General features: G+C 45.0%; 1 long non-coding RNA gene across 1 annotated transcript; it reads left to right on the forward strand.

Moving 5' to 3' along the window:
* The first annotated feature begins 1,788 nt into the window (after positions 1 to 1,788).
* Positions 1,789 to 7,179, forward strand: LOC135112238 (uncharacterized). Its single transcript, XR_010274197.1, has 6 exons — positions 1,789 to 1,906; positions 2,512 to 2,618; positions 3,123 to 3,341; positions 3,918 to 3,983; positions 4,414 to 4,635; positions 6,183 to 7,179. It is a non-coding gene; the product is annotated as an uncharacterized LOC135112238 (long non-coding RNA).
* Positions 7,180 to 15,987: the final 8,808 nt, after the last annotated feature.

Here is a 15,987-nt window from a genome sequence, read left to right on the forward strand (position 1 = left end):
ACTGACACGGTGAGGGTTGGAGCGGTGACACAACAACGTTAATACAGGCCTCGGCTATACCTACACTTGTAAGAACTCCCAAGATCTTCCTGAGGTATGGAGTTGTAGGAGTCCGTGGATCACGATACAGGGGGTCAGTGATCCCTTCAGAGAGTCGGAGCCCGTGCATAGCATCCGACCAACAGTACGACAAGTAATTTCCTGTATCCTACACATAATACTCGGCAGGTGCAGTTCAGCTCTGAGGACCTCAGTCCTTGCAGTCCTTGGGCATCCCAAAATTATTCTCATGGCTTCATTCTGAACAATCTCCAGGGGACGGAGCTGGGTGGCACTAAACTGTATTAAAATAGGAGCTGCGTAGTCAATGATGGACCGTACGACAGATATATAGAACATCCTTAGAACTGGAATGCCAGTCCCCAGGCCCCTGTTTGCTAACAGCCGAAGTGGCGCTAGCCGTGGCAGACAGAGGTCTCGAAACATAGTGTACAGCGTGGAGTGACTTCCTGAAACTCAGCTGTACACCCAGGTACTTGTGTGTATGAACTCCAGGGATGGGAACATTATTTACAGTGGGCGGTCGAGAGACCTTCCCTTTTGCTTGAAATTTGGTTTCACATTCATTAATTACAAGTCCCATTTGAACACACAATGCTGCTAGTTGTGACAGAGCTGACTGGAGAGTCCTGGGTGTGGGGCACTGGAGGAGTATGTCGTCAGCATAGATGAGGACCTGGGTGCCCTGCGGGAAGGAACAACGAGCAATTTTGTCCATTAAAACGTTGAAAAGCATTAGACTAAGGACTCCACCCTGTGGTGTTCCAAGCTCAAAGACTTCCTCAGAGGAGACTGCACCTTGAAACCAAACCTGTGCTGTTCTATTGTACAAATAGTCCCTGCTCCATCCTAAATATCTGCCTCTGACAGCTTTGAAAATGAATTCATAATAATGTTACACCAGGGATATTGGTGCGGGTGGCAGCGCTGTGGGAGGTGGCAGCACTGGGAGAAGCGGGAACAGAGAGAGAGCGGAGACACGTGGCCGGAGAGGAAGCCAGCGTGTGCCTGTCTGTTGAGTGCCTGTCGTGCCCTGGGAGACTTGTGGTGCCCCTGTGAAATTGTAAAGCAGTGTACTTGCAGAGGATTTGTCAATAAACTTAGGAAATAGTGCCCGTGTTTTTCCCTTGTGCCCTGGCCTCGTGTGTGTGTGTGTGTGTGTGTGTGTGCCTTGTCCCGGCGTTCAGTGTGACTCCGCTGCTCTAGTTTCTCGACCCGTGCCCGTGTGGATAACACGCCCGCCCGGAGTGAGGGGTGGGCGCAACAATAACATCTTTGTTTGGCCCTGTCGAAGGCACCCTTGAGATCAACGAAAGCTCTGCAGGTAGCATCCTTATTTATAAGTCACTCAACAAAACAATGACTTGTTGAATAACCTTTTAGGAAGCCATATACATTGCCAGAGAGTACATGGCCCACCTTATATATAAGCCTGTTCAATATTACTCGTTCCATCATCTTACACAGACAGCTCTGTTATTATATAGTCCGAGTTGGCCACCCCTCTTCCCGCTGCTGTAAAAATTATCTATGCCCAGTAAATGGAGTCATTATTAAAAGGACTGGAATTTTGTATCGCTTAGATGAATATGTAAGAGAAAAAGATGATTTAGGCTCAAAGGAAAAAGTCCTGAAATAGCCATAAACTTATTATTTCTTTACTTATTAATAGCATTCATAATTTTTAATGGCTAAAAAAGAAAATTTCTAAGTTTAAAGGGGAGATTTAATATATAGACGAAAACAGTACCCATTGCAGGACGGTTATATGAACTGGCAGCCATTGTTGATGTTGGCATTGCTTGCTGGGGGTGGGAGAATTCCACGATTACAGCTCAAATAGAAGGTAATTACTGTCCCTGAGTATGTGTGAAGTGAGAGATGAATTATACCTTATAGGCTAGTGGAAAATTATATAAGTAACATGCCTTGGATATGAGAAAAGTCCAATTATAGAGGTTCCTTCAGTGCCTTCGTCAGTTCCGGAATGTTTAATTGTATGTTATTTATTGTATTGTTGGAGGCGACTTGAAGGGCGCGGCGTAGTACTGGAGTGACAGGCAAGGACATTTAAAGAACTATTGTACAGCACAGATGTATATTTCACCACCAGAGGACAGGACACAGTTACCTTATGCCTCGGAAGTCCCCACAGAACACCCTAAGCTTGATATGGCTGTCACAACGAAAAGGAAAGAAACATAAGTGTGAATAAGAATACATAACACCATTCAGCAAGGACTCCCAGCACCACCCCACAACGCTCAGACCAACACCACCCACACGCCACCACACCCACACGCCACCACACCCACCTCCCTGCTGCCGTGACGCATTATTTAACGCCTTGCTAAGAGTCATCTTCCCCAAGTGGTTAAGTAATTCTAGATGCAAGGAAAGAAAAGGCAGGAAGATGATTATTGTTATTTTTTATCTTTATTTTCTTTGCAGGAGTGAGTGAGGCAGGATGAGTTTGATGGGTGCTTAGGCTGAGAGTCACGCCGCAGGGTCAGTGAGGGGTACGGCCGGCAGTATGGTGACCCCTACGGCGGCGGCAGGTACGGCTAAGGTGGTCATGTAAAAAAAAATCAAATAACCAGCAAAGGAAAGTAGAATAATTACTTAAAAACTCAATAAATATGATGAAAAGTAATGAGAAATTTGGGGATATGGTGGTAATGCTTGCCTGGTAATTTCCAGACTTTTACTGCTTGTTTCTGGGCAGAGTGTGACGCCTTATCAAGTTGTTACCTACAGAATGAATTGACCGGCACTGAGACTAATGAACAGAATTAATGTTAACCTAACGCAAAGATCAAAAACACTAGTGCTATTTCAACATTATCCAAAAAAAAATCAAATAACCAGCAAGAAAAAAAAGGCTTAAAATCAACAAAATAAGACAAAAAAGTAAAGAAAATTCATAAAAGACAACAGGAGACAATTTCTTTATGTTCAATGATTCAAAACTTCCCAAACCTTTTATTTATTTATTATTATAATTATTATTATTATTATTATTATTATTATTATCAAGTCATTAAAAACCTCCTCCTCTTCAGGTCATCACAGGAGTACTCATGTGACAGGAGCAACAGTTGGGAGGTGGTCACAGGGGAGGGGGCTGATGACGAAGCCGTGGGAGGGGGAGATGGTGCCAGGGATTGGCAGGGTGGCCGGCCGGGCGCTGCAGGGGACGGCCGCTGCTCCGGACATCATGGCATATGGATAACCTGGAGTCCGAAGTGGCACTTAATATTCTCAACGCTGTGCTGACTAATGTAAGTCTGGAGGGGTGGGGTGGCCTAGAGTGTGTTGTGTAAGTGTGTGTTTGTGGGGGGGTCAGTGTTAGGGTGTTGACCAGTGTGGGTGTGGAGGTGGTGGTGTGTTGGGTGTTGGTGCCTTAGAGTGTGTTGCATAAAGGTTGGGGGTTAAGCTTGGTCTTTGTAGGTGATGTTATGGTAATTGTGGGTCTGTTTGATGATCTTATTTAAGTATCAAGGTATATTTTTTTAATTCATTGATATTTTGTCTATTTCTTTATTTCTTTATTTATTTTTATTTCTTTATTTCTTTATTCTTTTTTTTATTTTCACAACTTTAAAGAAGAATTAAATGTTTTCTTGGTTTTTCTCAACAAACAACAAGCCAAAATGAAAATAGCATTGCATCACGATATATCCTGTTCATTATTACTTTTCAAACCATATCTTTGTATCAGCCTAAATGTTTCTGGTTTCCTTTCCTCTTGTGCATCTGTTTCCTTCTTTCCCTCTCCTCTCAGCTAACAGAGGTCGTCTTGCATAGGCTGGGTCAGGTTCCTTGGGTGTGTGGGTTGTAACTCTGTCTCCTCACAGAAAGAAGAGGCACAGTGGTCAAGACAGAGGGACTGGGAAGGCAGACAGAAGAGGAGGATGGACTGGGTGAGTAACAGCAGTACTAGTAGAAGTAGTAGTAGTGATAGTTTGATCATAGTAGAGATAGCAGTAAAATATTTAGTTGTATTATTAGTAGTAGTAGTAATAGTAGAAGTAATACCAGTAGTAGAGGTGGCTTGGTCACAGTAGTAATGGTAATAGTAGTGATAGCAGGATGTTATTTAACTGTATAAAAGAAAGATTAAATCCATATATAAAACTTAATGGCAGGACCACTATCAGCAGTAGTAGTAGTATTAGGAACACCCTGCTCATAATAACAGAAGTAGAACCATAACAATTCACTATATAAAACAAAAAGCACCAAACTAATATAGCATCAACAACAACAGCAACAGTAGCAGTAGTAGTAGTAGTAAGAGTAGCAGCAGTAGTAGTAGCAGTAACAACACTAACTCCAACACTTTACCAACAGGACGACCAGTACTATGGGTCTGGCTGCGGCATCCTACCCACCCCCCAGATGCCCCCACGCTAACTGCCCTGGCGCGACCCTAACATTGGCCCTGCACACTCCTGGGGTGTGGTGGGGGGCTTTGTACCAGGGCGGCCGGGGCAGGGGCAGGGTAGACCAACAGGACTGGGGTACAAGATGAAGAAAACATTGCTGGCTAAGAAGAAAATAGGAGCTAAGGAGGTTAAGACAAGTGGTGGTGGTGGTGGTGGTGCTGGTGCTGGTGGTGTGAAACCGAGGATAAGACTGTATCATCAGTCTGATGATATTTTGAATATCAATTATTTAACTTCTGCAACACCTGAGGACAAGACAGGAGCCAGGTAGGATGGTCATAGGATGCCAGTTAGATGTGGTGAAGGATGTTTTGTCTGGGAAGGATAATGAGGAAATGAAATTGAGGACAAGACAGGAGCCAGGTAGGAGGGTCATAGGATGCCAGTTGGATGTGGTGAAGGATGTTTTGTCTAGGAAGGATAATGAGGAAGTGAAATTGAGTTGCTAATCTGTCGATAAAATGATAAAAGATGAATAAGTGAAATGAAAAAAAAAAAAAGAAATGTGGTGTTTTGGAATATATAGAACAGTGGGGTTAGTGTGTGTGTGTGTGTGTGTGTGTGTGTGTGTGTGTGTGTGTGTGTGTGTGTGTGTGTGTGTGTGTGTGTGCTGGGGGGATGTATCTTTGTTAATTAGAAAGAATATAAGAGATGAATATAATGGTGGGATATATAGCAGTTTTTTTTAGTTCAGAAGAAATAAGTTTGGTTTGAGTTTATATATGAATGGAAAAAAGGCTAGAAGAGAGAGAGAGAGAGAGAGAGAGAGAGATTTATAATGAACTGGAAAGTAAAGCAGTACAAAGCTGTAAAAGAAAGGGATTGTTGTTTAGTTTAGATTAATTTGTGTAAAGTAGAGAAAAAAAATAATGTGTTTTGAGTTGATGTATCAGTGTAACCTAGAAAATGGAGGAGAAATTATTGTTTCTTTAAATTTTATGTCATTGTAAACTAGAAAATATAAATAGTTTTTTTTTCATTCTATAGATCATTATAAATGTGAAAAATAATATAGGAGTGGTGTTTTTATATATATATATATATATATATATATATATATATATATATATATATATATATATATATATATATATATATATATATATATATATATTTTTTTTTTTTCTTATTATACCATTGTAAACAAAAAAAAAAAAAATATAGAAGTAATGTGTTAGATTTTTTGCTTTGGTACATTAATTTCACAGTTAATCAGTTTATACTTCCTGTTGTCATCCTTGTCCTGTTCAGGGTGTGAGTGGGCCAAGACCTGCCACAACTCTTCTGCTTGTATGGCAAAAGAAAATAGCAGTTTTTACTCTTGATTTCCACCCCAAGATATTAGTCACTGTATTTGCTGAGAATATTCACCCCAAAAGTTAAAAATATTAGTTGCTGTATTTGTTGAGGTTCGTGTGTGTGTGTGTGTGTGTGTGTGTGTGTGTGTGTGTGTGTGTGTGTGTGTGTGTGTGTGCGTGCGTGCGTGCGTGCGTGCGTGCGTGCGTGCGTGCGTGCGTGCGTGCGTGCGTGTGCGTGCGCGCGTGCACACACACACACACACACACACACACACACACACACACACACACACACACACACACACACACACACACACACACACACCTGTCGCTTGTCACCTGTGTGTGTCTAATGCACCTGTGTGTTTTGTCCCAGCTCCTCCCAGAACGAGCCCACACCTGCACCTGAGGACACACCCACACCCACACCTGCACCCAAGTCTGCACCCAAGCCTTCACCCACCCCCAGCACCCACTCCAGCACCCACTCCAGCACCCAGCACAGCCCAGGGGAAGGCCCAGGGCAGGCAGCCAAGGGCCGAGGCAGGGGCAGGGGTGTGGCTTGGGGGAGGAGAGTGTGAAGTGTGTGGGTTAGGTTTGTGTGTGGTATTTTGTCTGGGCTGCTCCATATGTGGGAGAGCTCGGTTGGTGTAGAGATGGATAGATAGATGTGTGTGTGTGTGTGTGTGTGTGTGTGTGTGTGTGTGTGTGTGTGTGTGTGAGGGATTTGTACTTCATTCAAGCATCTTTTATTTTTACTACTGCTACTATCTTGTTCACTACTGGAAGATTAGTACTAAGATGTGATTCTTGTTATTTTTAAGGGTATTATTCCAATGTTTTTTGTATGATTGCATCTCATTCCTGTTGTACTTGAGAGAGAGAGAGAGAGAGAGAGAGAGAGAGAGAGAGAGAGAGAGAGAGAGAGAGAGAGAGAGAGAGAGAGAACAGGCCCCATTGCTCAAACTAATGATAAAAAAAAACTCAACCATTCCAAAAAGTATAGATATATTAGTTTTGTGAGTAGAATTTGCCAGAAAGGAAATTTGAAATACATGAGTGTGTGGGAGAGGCAAAGGATATGTAGGGCGGCAGATTGGTGTGTGAAGGATGTGTAGGAGAGGCTGAGGATATCCTGTACACTGTCAGGATGGTTAAGAGTGATTTGGAAGGAAGGTAGTGTGTGAAGGATGCATTAGGTAGGTTGTGTAGTAGTGGGTACAATGTGTTAAGAATGATATGTATGTTACAGGAGATAAGGATGTGTATTTTCACCACAAGTATGTGTAGAGATTGGTGTTAAGACAGTAGGAAGGTTTGATTAAGCTGGACCATCATTCCTTGTGTTGTCTTAATAAATGTATGCAAACTGACTGTAAACTCTCTCTCCTTCAGTGTTCATTAGTGTATTTATCAGCTTTTGGGGTCAAGATGTCACTTTATTTATTTATTTATTTTTTATTGTTATTTTGTTTATCTTTTTTTTTTCTTTGTGTTGGACAGTTTACGAGTCAGTTCCAGTTTTTGTGACAGTGGATGTGGTTTCTTTCTGTGATGCTTGTCCTTGCCATGCCTTCCTTCCCAGTGAAGGAGCCTGATGGCTCCTTGCAGCTTCCCTTTTGTACATCCTTATGTTACTCCACACTCGGCATCTCCACGTGTTGACTGTTTTTCTTTTTTGTGTCTTCCTCCACATATAAATAACACTCAAACTCACACACACACACACTTCAGGTATTCTCAGATATTCAGCATTCATTCTTATCTTGCCTTCCTTCACCCACTCACAGCATCTCCAGGTCTTCACACTCAGCATTCCCCCTCATCTTTCACTCCACAGAGTATCCTTCACTCCACACAGCCTTCCCCCTCATCCTTCACTCAGCCTCTTCCCTCATCTTTCACTCAGCTTCCCTCCTCATCTCTCAGTCCACACAGCCTGCCCCCTCATCCTTCACTCCACACAGCCTGCCTCCTTATCCCTCAGTCAGCCTCTTCCCTCATCTTTCACTCAGCTTCCCTCCTCATCTCTCACTCCACACAGCCTATCCCCCCATCCTTCACTCCTCCACACAGCATCCCTCATCTCTCACACCATCCAAGCCTTACACATCCACACCTACATCTACATCTCACACCTGCAGCATCCCTGGAATCACATCAGTGCCCCCAGGTGACAGGTGAGCTCTGTTTTGAGAGATTAAATGACTTTTCTAATTCTATCCTCCATTCTGTTTTTCGTCACCACCACTATCACCACCACCATCACCAATATTTAGGACCTAAATATGCTAATTATACTGTTTGTCATGCGTATTTTTAATTGTGGAGTAGGGAAGTGGAAGAATAATTGATTTAATATTAAGAGCTAAAGTAAGAATGTAAGAAAAATAAGGGCTGGTGCAAGAAACTAATAGGCCTATGCGCGGTGGTCCATATTTCAAACATGCCTGCGTATTTCCACCCATCACCCCTGTCCATAAATTCGTATAATCTCAAAACTACCTAATGACTCGGCGCTAACAACCTGGTTCGTTTGTCTCTACCGTGTGGATGAATATTTTCCTTAACAACCTCGTTGTATTAAACTGCTTGTAATGGTTGATGTATTCTGGTCTGCATCCTTCATTTGTATCTTGTTTGTATTCTTGTGTTCTTAAGCACTTCATCTCAAAATAAGGGCAAAGATAGTTAGTCTTTGCCATGCGGATAAAATATTTCCTCTAACTACCTCGTTAAATGAATCTGCTTGTAATTGTTGATGTATTCTGGTTTGTGTTCTCCATTTGTATCTTGTTCGTATTGTTAAGCTCTCTGTTCTTTCACCAGGACTGTTAACAAATGCCACAGAGGTGATTGGTCAGGTTCTCATGGGTGTTCTCATTAATGACGCAGGATCCTCACCAAACCATCACTGAGTCATAATAGTGCCATTATCACTTCGTTGACTTTTACTACAGGCTGTAAAACTATCACCCAAGGAAACACACTTGTAAATCCCTAACAGTTTGTACTATACCCTGCTAGAACATTCGTAAAACCACGATAACTTCCAGTAAATCAAAGGAAATTGTCACTAAACCATGAAAATACCCTTGCAAAACTCGTCACCTCACTAATTATAATTTCAATCACTAAAGCCACGAAAACATCCTTGGAAAACCAAATAACTTTAGCGCGGGTTTGTTAAAAGTAGTGGAGGTATTTTCTTTTCTTCCCTTTTGTTGCCTCAGCCCGGTGTCCCTCTGATATGAAAAAAAAAACAAAAAAAAAACAAGGCATTGAAGCGTTCGAGATAGCGAGAAAGTTCCGAAGCTTCAGCAGATGTGGACTAACGCCTGACTCTAGCTGCGTCGCCTTCTCTACCTCCGTCCGCCGCCCAGGTAAGGTCAGTGTTGTTTTGTGATTATTCTGTTTGCCAGTGGATAATGGTGTGTTCTTGGTGGCGGTGGTTGTGTTGGGGGGGGGGCTTGATGTATCTGCAAGAGCTGGGTGGGGGCGAGGGAAGGTGAAAATGAAAGTATAATGAATTCAGTTTTATTAGTACTCCGTGTTGGCTGTTACTGTCCCTCATTTGTCACGTTCACAGTCGACAGGTGCGTGACAATCTCCTATCGTCATACTGTAACGCTCAGCTGGTTCAGGTCATGTCAGGTCTCTCCAGGGTTGAGGTGGCAGCAGCTGGGACAGGAACACCTAACACTGAGTACGTACTCGGTCTTGATAAGCACTTTCACTTACGCGCTTTTTTTTTTTTTTTTTTTCAGTTCAGGAACGTCAGTCTTGAATTGACAAAAATTTTACCCCATGTTAGGTAGCATTTTTTATTTTTGAGAAAAATCAAGTCTTGCGCATTTTGACCGAAAGTGAAATTTGACAAATTTGTTCAAAAAATTATTTCAGGATGTTACCAAAATTTTAAAAAAAGGTAAATCATCAAGACCGACACCTATCCCATCAAGTCCGACGGACCAGTCTTGAAGTACCCGCACTTGAATTTTGTCATTTTGCTACTTAACGAAGAGGAAAAAGAAGGAAGAAGAGGAAGTTTAAGAAAAATATGGAGAAGAAAAAGGCGAAAAATGGAAGATTTTCAATGACACTTTGCCTATAGAATGCTGTATTACAAGAAGAGGAATATTTTCAATGATATTTTGCCTATATAATACAGCTATTTTAGTGGTTTATGTACTCTATCTCAGTAATTATCCGAGCGATTTCAATGAGATTCTGCATACATAGGGCAGTTATGTCACTGGTTCATTCGCCACACAGAAAAAAGTCGAGCGAGGCTCGGATTATTGAAATTAAAACGAGGCATTAAAGGAAGATTTAGCCATCGGGGTGCGTGACCAAATCTGATGCCTTGTTTTTCACATAGAGGGTCTTCCAAGTGACCTTGCGATTCCCTCTCACACTCATTAGGTTTTTGATCTCGGAGTACCTTCGCCAGTAGCTCTATTATAACTCCGTTCTTGATGGGAAGAGTCTTTTACTTTGCCTTCTTTAGGTGGGACTTTATATACTTATAGCGGCTGCGGATCTCTTATTTTGAGTGACTCTGAAAATATGGATGTTTCAAAGCCAGCTGGCTCCGCAGCACTTCCCAGCGGAAAGTTTTTAAGCCTGTCTTGGCTGATTGAGCTTTCTGCTCGGAGACAATCATGTCATAAAATTGATTAGGAGGCAAGGCATCCTCCTCCTCCTCCTCGCTCTCCTCGAGGAAGGAAATATCTGAAGGGTAAGTCACTGGCCGTGAGCTTACCGAGGACACCAAACTTTTCGTGGGTGAAGCTTGAACTGCTTCCGTCCTGTTAACAAAAGACAGAGCAAGAGGTTAGTAAAATACAGGGCAAACGTGTGAGATGTGAGACGTGCATAAATAATAGCAGCCACATTACTTGCCTTATTGCAGGGGGTGGGAGAGGAGCCACGAAAGTTTCCTCCATCGCCTCAGACGAGTCGACTTCCAGAGACCTTTCTGGTGCAGCAGCCTCATCCCGATTCCCTTCTTCCATCCTGTGGAAGAGAAGATAATAATTATCAAGATCCAGCATGTAAAGTGATCAAGGGTCATATCATAGATGACGGTAAGGTAAATACTTACTGTTCATCTGTTAATTCAGGCATTATTCCCTCCTCATCAGCAGCCATCTCTAACTCTGTCTCCGTCTCCGCCTCCGCCTCTTGGGAGAATGGGGTTATAGGGATTCCACTTCTGATGGGAATGGTAAATGAGTTAGTTCATTGATAAAGATCAGAGACGTGTGTATTCAATATTCAGATACATATGCACTCAATATATCAGAGGGAAATAGGCAGTTACTTACTCCCTATACTCCTCAAGCTTGCTGACATCATTTCGAGCTTGGTCTCTTGTGTCGTATATGGCGTAATACCGTCTAGCAGTCTCATAACTGTGACCTGCTAGTTGAGAATTCCTGCCTGAAAGCAGGATCTTTATTGATCTTCTAAGCAGAGGAGTAGATCTCCTCAGCATCCTTGTATTCACACTCCTGGAAACTACTCCCGCCTTCAGGCAGAGCTTCCGGAGAATGGAGGTGATATTTGAAATGTGCATTTTCCCGCAGCAGTAGTTCCGACCTCTGGAAGTGCTGGAGGGGATAAATACTGGGCAAGAATCCAACTGACAAGTAGTTATTATAGGCCTTGCATACAGCATGTAGGCCTTAAGCGCCTTCTCCTCGACATTATTTTAGTACAATGTCGGCGGCGCCATAACTCATTGTTTTGTGTACTTTTATTTTTCTGAAGGTCTCTTCTTCTGTATGAGACCGTTCATTACACTCTTGTACTGTGAACTCGGTAAATTCTTGAGCTCTTCTCAGAGATGGAACAAGAAAACTGGTTATGAGAGCGTCCCTCAGCTTAATAAAGCTTGAAACTGTTATGGGACGGAGGCTCTCATCCTCAAGGGAGTTGGCAGCGTTCTGAAGAACCACTTTTACAGAGGAAGATCTTGAGATGTTTTTGATCTCGTCGGAGGACAGCACATTCCCAGCTTTCCTCTCTCGAGACGCTGCTCTCTCTTTCTTCTCGACCTTTTGGTACCTCTTGAGATTTTTCAAAGCATAATCTGCCTCTTGGGCTCGAGGTAGCTCTTCATACTGATACTTCAAATACTCAAGTACCCTGATGCATGTAAAGATAATGTTACAGCAGTAGCTGCCAGATAGGGTGCCTGCTCTCCTCTTCAGGAAGCTTTCGTCGTTTCCAAGATTGAGGAAGACGTTTATTAGCGCCTTCTCTTGGAAACTATCCTTTTGAACTTTAAAGGAATATTTTATAACGTCCGAGATGATTCGGACGCTAAGCTCAATTGAGTTATGGCTCAGGGCTGAGGTATTTTGCAGGCATCGCTTGTAGCGTTCAAGGAAAACCTTGAATAACTTTTTTCCCAAATCTGGATCCTGTGCGTCAAGAGGCTCTTCCTCCTGGTCTCCTTTAGTAAGCATGGACTGCAAAAGAAAGACACAAGAGTAGTTAATGGGTATCAATTGGTACAGATCAATAAAAAAATAGCAGTAATACTAGCTAGTACTTACCGCACTGAGAAGCTCTTTGAAGCGGACAGTACCACGCTTCAGCCCATGTTTGCTGACAAGGTGCGAGTCGATCCTACTCAACACATTGTCGCATACAGAACATCGATGAAGGGACTTCCTCCTGGGGGTGCTATCGGCCTTTGGAGTAGTAACTCCAGTCTTCTTCATCAAGTTCCGTTGTTCCACGGCGCTCACCACACTGTGGACTTGGCAGAGATGTCTGGTCATATCTTTTACTTTGCCAATACAGAATGGCATCGGGCACGAGACAATTTTGCGGCCTTTAACTTTTAATTCTCGTACTTGAGTAAAGTCACGCTTCTTCACCCCCGGGAGGCTTTTGACCACAATGGACCAGAAGTCCTTGTTGGTTGCTATATGGTGCTCCCTTTTATTTTCAAGAGCCAAGGCTTCTTTCCTTAGGTTGTCAACTTTCACCACGTACATGGACTTTATTTCATCTGGAGTTTGAGCGCTCATAACATCCTCCATTTTTTCCTTCAGGGCTTTTTTTCTCTCTCCCTTTGCCTTGTAACTGGCACTTGAGGGAATTTCGAGGCACTTTTGTTTGAGTTCATTATAATCTCTCTCCTCATCCTCCTCTTCCCCTTCCTGCTCCTCCTCCTCCTCCTCCTGCTCCTCCACCTCAGTCTCACTTTCACTGAATCGTGCGCCACTGGCACTGCCTTCTCCCCAGTAAGAGCAGGAAGGCTGTGGCTCTGCACTACGTTTGCGTTTCCTCATTTTTCTTTTTTTTCTCATTTTAAGAACCACATCCTCTTTTCTTTCACTCAGTCACCTTTTCTTTTCCTTTCGAATGACTTACGTTAAAGTCTGGATCTTTCAGAGTCATCGAATAAGTCCTCGTCCCACTGTCCACTACGAAATTCATCCATTTTGATGATACCTGTTCAACTCTGTAAAATCACAAAAAAAAAAAAAAAAGAATACAAAATATCAGTCAACAGGTTTGCCAATCTCCTGAAATATTAATCTCAAACTTGTATGTATATATATATATATATATATATATATATATATATATATATATATATATATATATATATATATATATATATTATATATATGTGAACTGTTCATGTTGACAAGTAGTTGGGTTTAGGAAGGGGGATAAAAACCCAGGGAGGAGTTAGGATTCTTTTAATCTCTAACGTTTCGGCTGAATAGCCATCCTCAGAGAGACTGATTTACACGAGTGAAAACACACTATTTATAACAACATACAAAATTTTCTCATTTGACATTCGTACAGAGTATTGCCATCCCAGCATGTACCTCACCTAATTTTATTTTCCTAGTCAGGTGGCATTATCCGTCCAGAAAGACAGGTGGTGGCGGTGCATTCGTGTCCAGCAGGATAGTTGGTGGTAATGAATACCCGCCCTGCAGGACAGGTGGTGGCGGTGGATACCCGTCCAGCAGAACAGGTGATGGTCATGGCGGTGGATACCCGCCCTGCAGGACAGGTCGTGGCGGTGGATACCCGTTCAGCAGGACAGGTGATGGTCATGGCGGAGGATACCCATCCAGCAGGACAGGTGATGGTCATGGCGGTGGACACTCGTCCAGCAGGACAAGTGGTGGCGGCGGATACCCGTTCAGCAGGACAGGTGGTAGTCATGGCGGTGGATACCCGTCCAGCAAGACAGGTGGTGGCTCTGCATAACCATCCAGCAGGGTGGCGGTGGATACCCATCCAGCAGGACAGGTGGTAGTCATGGCGGTGAATACCCTTCCAGCAAGACAGATGATGGTCGTGGCGGTGGATACCCGCCCTGCAAGACAGGTGGTGGCGGTGGATACCCGTCCAGCAGGACAGGTGGTAGTCATGGCGGTGGATACCAGTCCAGTAGGACAGGTGGCAGTCATGGCGATGGATACCCGTCCAGCAGGATAGGTGATGGTCATGGCGGCGGGTATGGTGGATACCCGCCCTGAAGGACAGATGGTGGCAATAGATACCCGTCCAGCAGGACAGGCGGTGGCAGTGGATACCCGTCCAGTAGGACAGGTGGTGGCAGTGGATGCCCGTCCAGCTGGACAGGTGGTGGTCATGGCGGTGGATACCCGTCTAGCAGGACAGGTGATGGCATTGAATACCAGTCCAGCAGGACAGGTGATGGCAGTGAATACCCGTCCCGCAGGACAGGTGGTGGCCGTGGATAACCTTCCAGCATGACAGGTAGTGGCGGTGAATACCCGTCCAGCAGGACAGGTGGTGGCTGTGGATACGCGTCCAGCAAGACAAGTGGTGGCGGTGGATTCCTGTCCAGCAGGATAGGTGGTGGTAATGGATACCCGCCCTGCAGGACAGGTGGTGGCGGTGGATACCCGTCCAGCAGCACAGGTGATGGTCAAGGCGGTGGATACTCGGCCTTCAGGACAGGTGGTGGCTGTGGATACCCGTCCAGCAGGACAGGTGATAGTCACGGCGGTGGATACCCGCCCTGCAGGACAGGTGGTGGCGGTGGATACCCGTTCAGCAGGACAGGTGATAGTCATGGCGGTAGATACCCATCCAGCAGGACAGGTGATGGTCATGGCGGTGGACACTCGTCCAGCAGGACAAGTGGTGGTGGTGGATACCCGTCCAGCACGACAGGTGATGGTCATGGCGGTGGATACCCGTCCAGTAGGACAAGTGGTGGCAGGGGATACCCGTCCAGCAGGACAGGTGGTGGCGGTGGATGCCCATCCAGCAGGACAGGTGGTGGCAGTGAATACCCGTCCAGCAGGACAGGTGGTGGCGGTGGATGCCCGTTTAGCAGGAGAGGTGGTGTCAGTGATTACCCGTCCAGCAGGACAGGTGATGGCAGTGAATACCCGTCCAGCAGGACAGGTGATGGCAATGAATATTCGTCCAGCAGGACAGGTGATGGCAGTGAATACCCGTCCCGCAGGACAGGTGGTGGCCGTGGATAACCTTCCAGCATGACAGGTAGTGGCGGTGAATACCCGTCCAGCAGGACAGGTGGTGGCGGTGAATACTTGTCCTGCAGGACAGGCGGTGGCAGTAGATACCCGCTCTCCAGGACAGCGGTGGCGGTAGATACCCGTCCAGCAGGACAGGTGATGGTCATGGCGGTGGATACCCGTCCAGCAAGACAGGTGGTGGCGGTGGATACCCGTCCAGCAGAATAGGTGATGGTCATGGCGGTGGATACCCGGCCTGCAGGACAGGTGGTGGCAATGGATACCCGTCCAGCAGGAAAGGTGGTGGCAGTGGATACCCGTCCAGCAGGACAGGTGGTAGTCATGGCGGTGGATACCCGTCCAGCAGGATAGGTGGTAGTCATGGTGGTGGATACCCGTCCAGCAAGACAGGTGGTGGCGGTGAATACCCGTCCAACAGGATAGGTGATAGTCATGGCGGTGGATACCCGGCCTGCAGGACAGATGGTGGCAATGGATACCCGTCCAGCAGGACAGGTGGTGGCAGTGGAAACCCGTCCAGCAGGACAGGTGGTGGCGGTGGATGCCCGTCCAGCAGGACAGGTGGTGGTCATGGCGGTGGATACCCGTCCAGGTGATGGCAGTGAATACCCGCAGGACAGGCGATGGCAGTGAATATCCGTCCCGCGGGACGGGTGGTGG

Source organism: Scylla paramamosain, chromosome 23 (genome assembly GCF_035594125.1).
Source record: "Scylla paramamosain isolate STU-SP2022 chromosome 23, ASM3559412v1, whole genome shotgun sequence".
Lineage (NCBI taxonomy): Eukaryota > Metazoa > Arthropoda > Malacostraca > Decapoda > Portunidae > Scylla > Scylla paramamosain.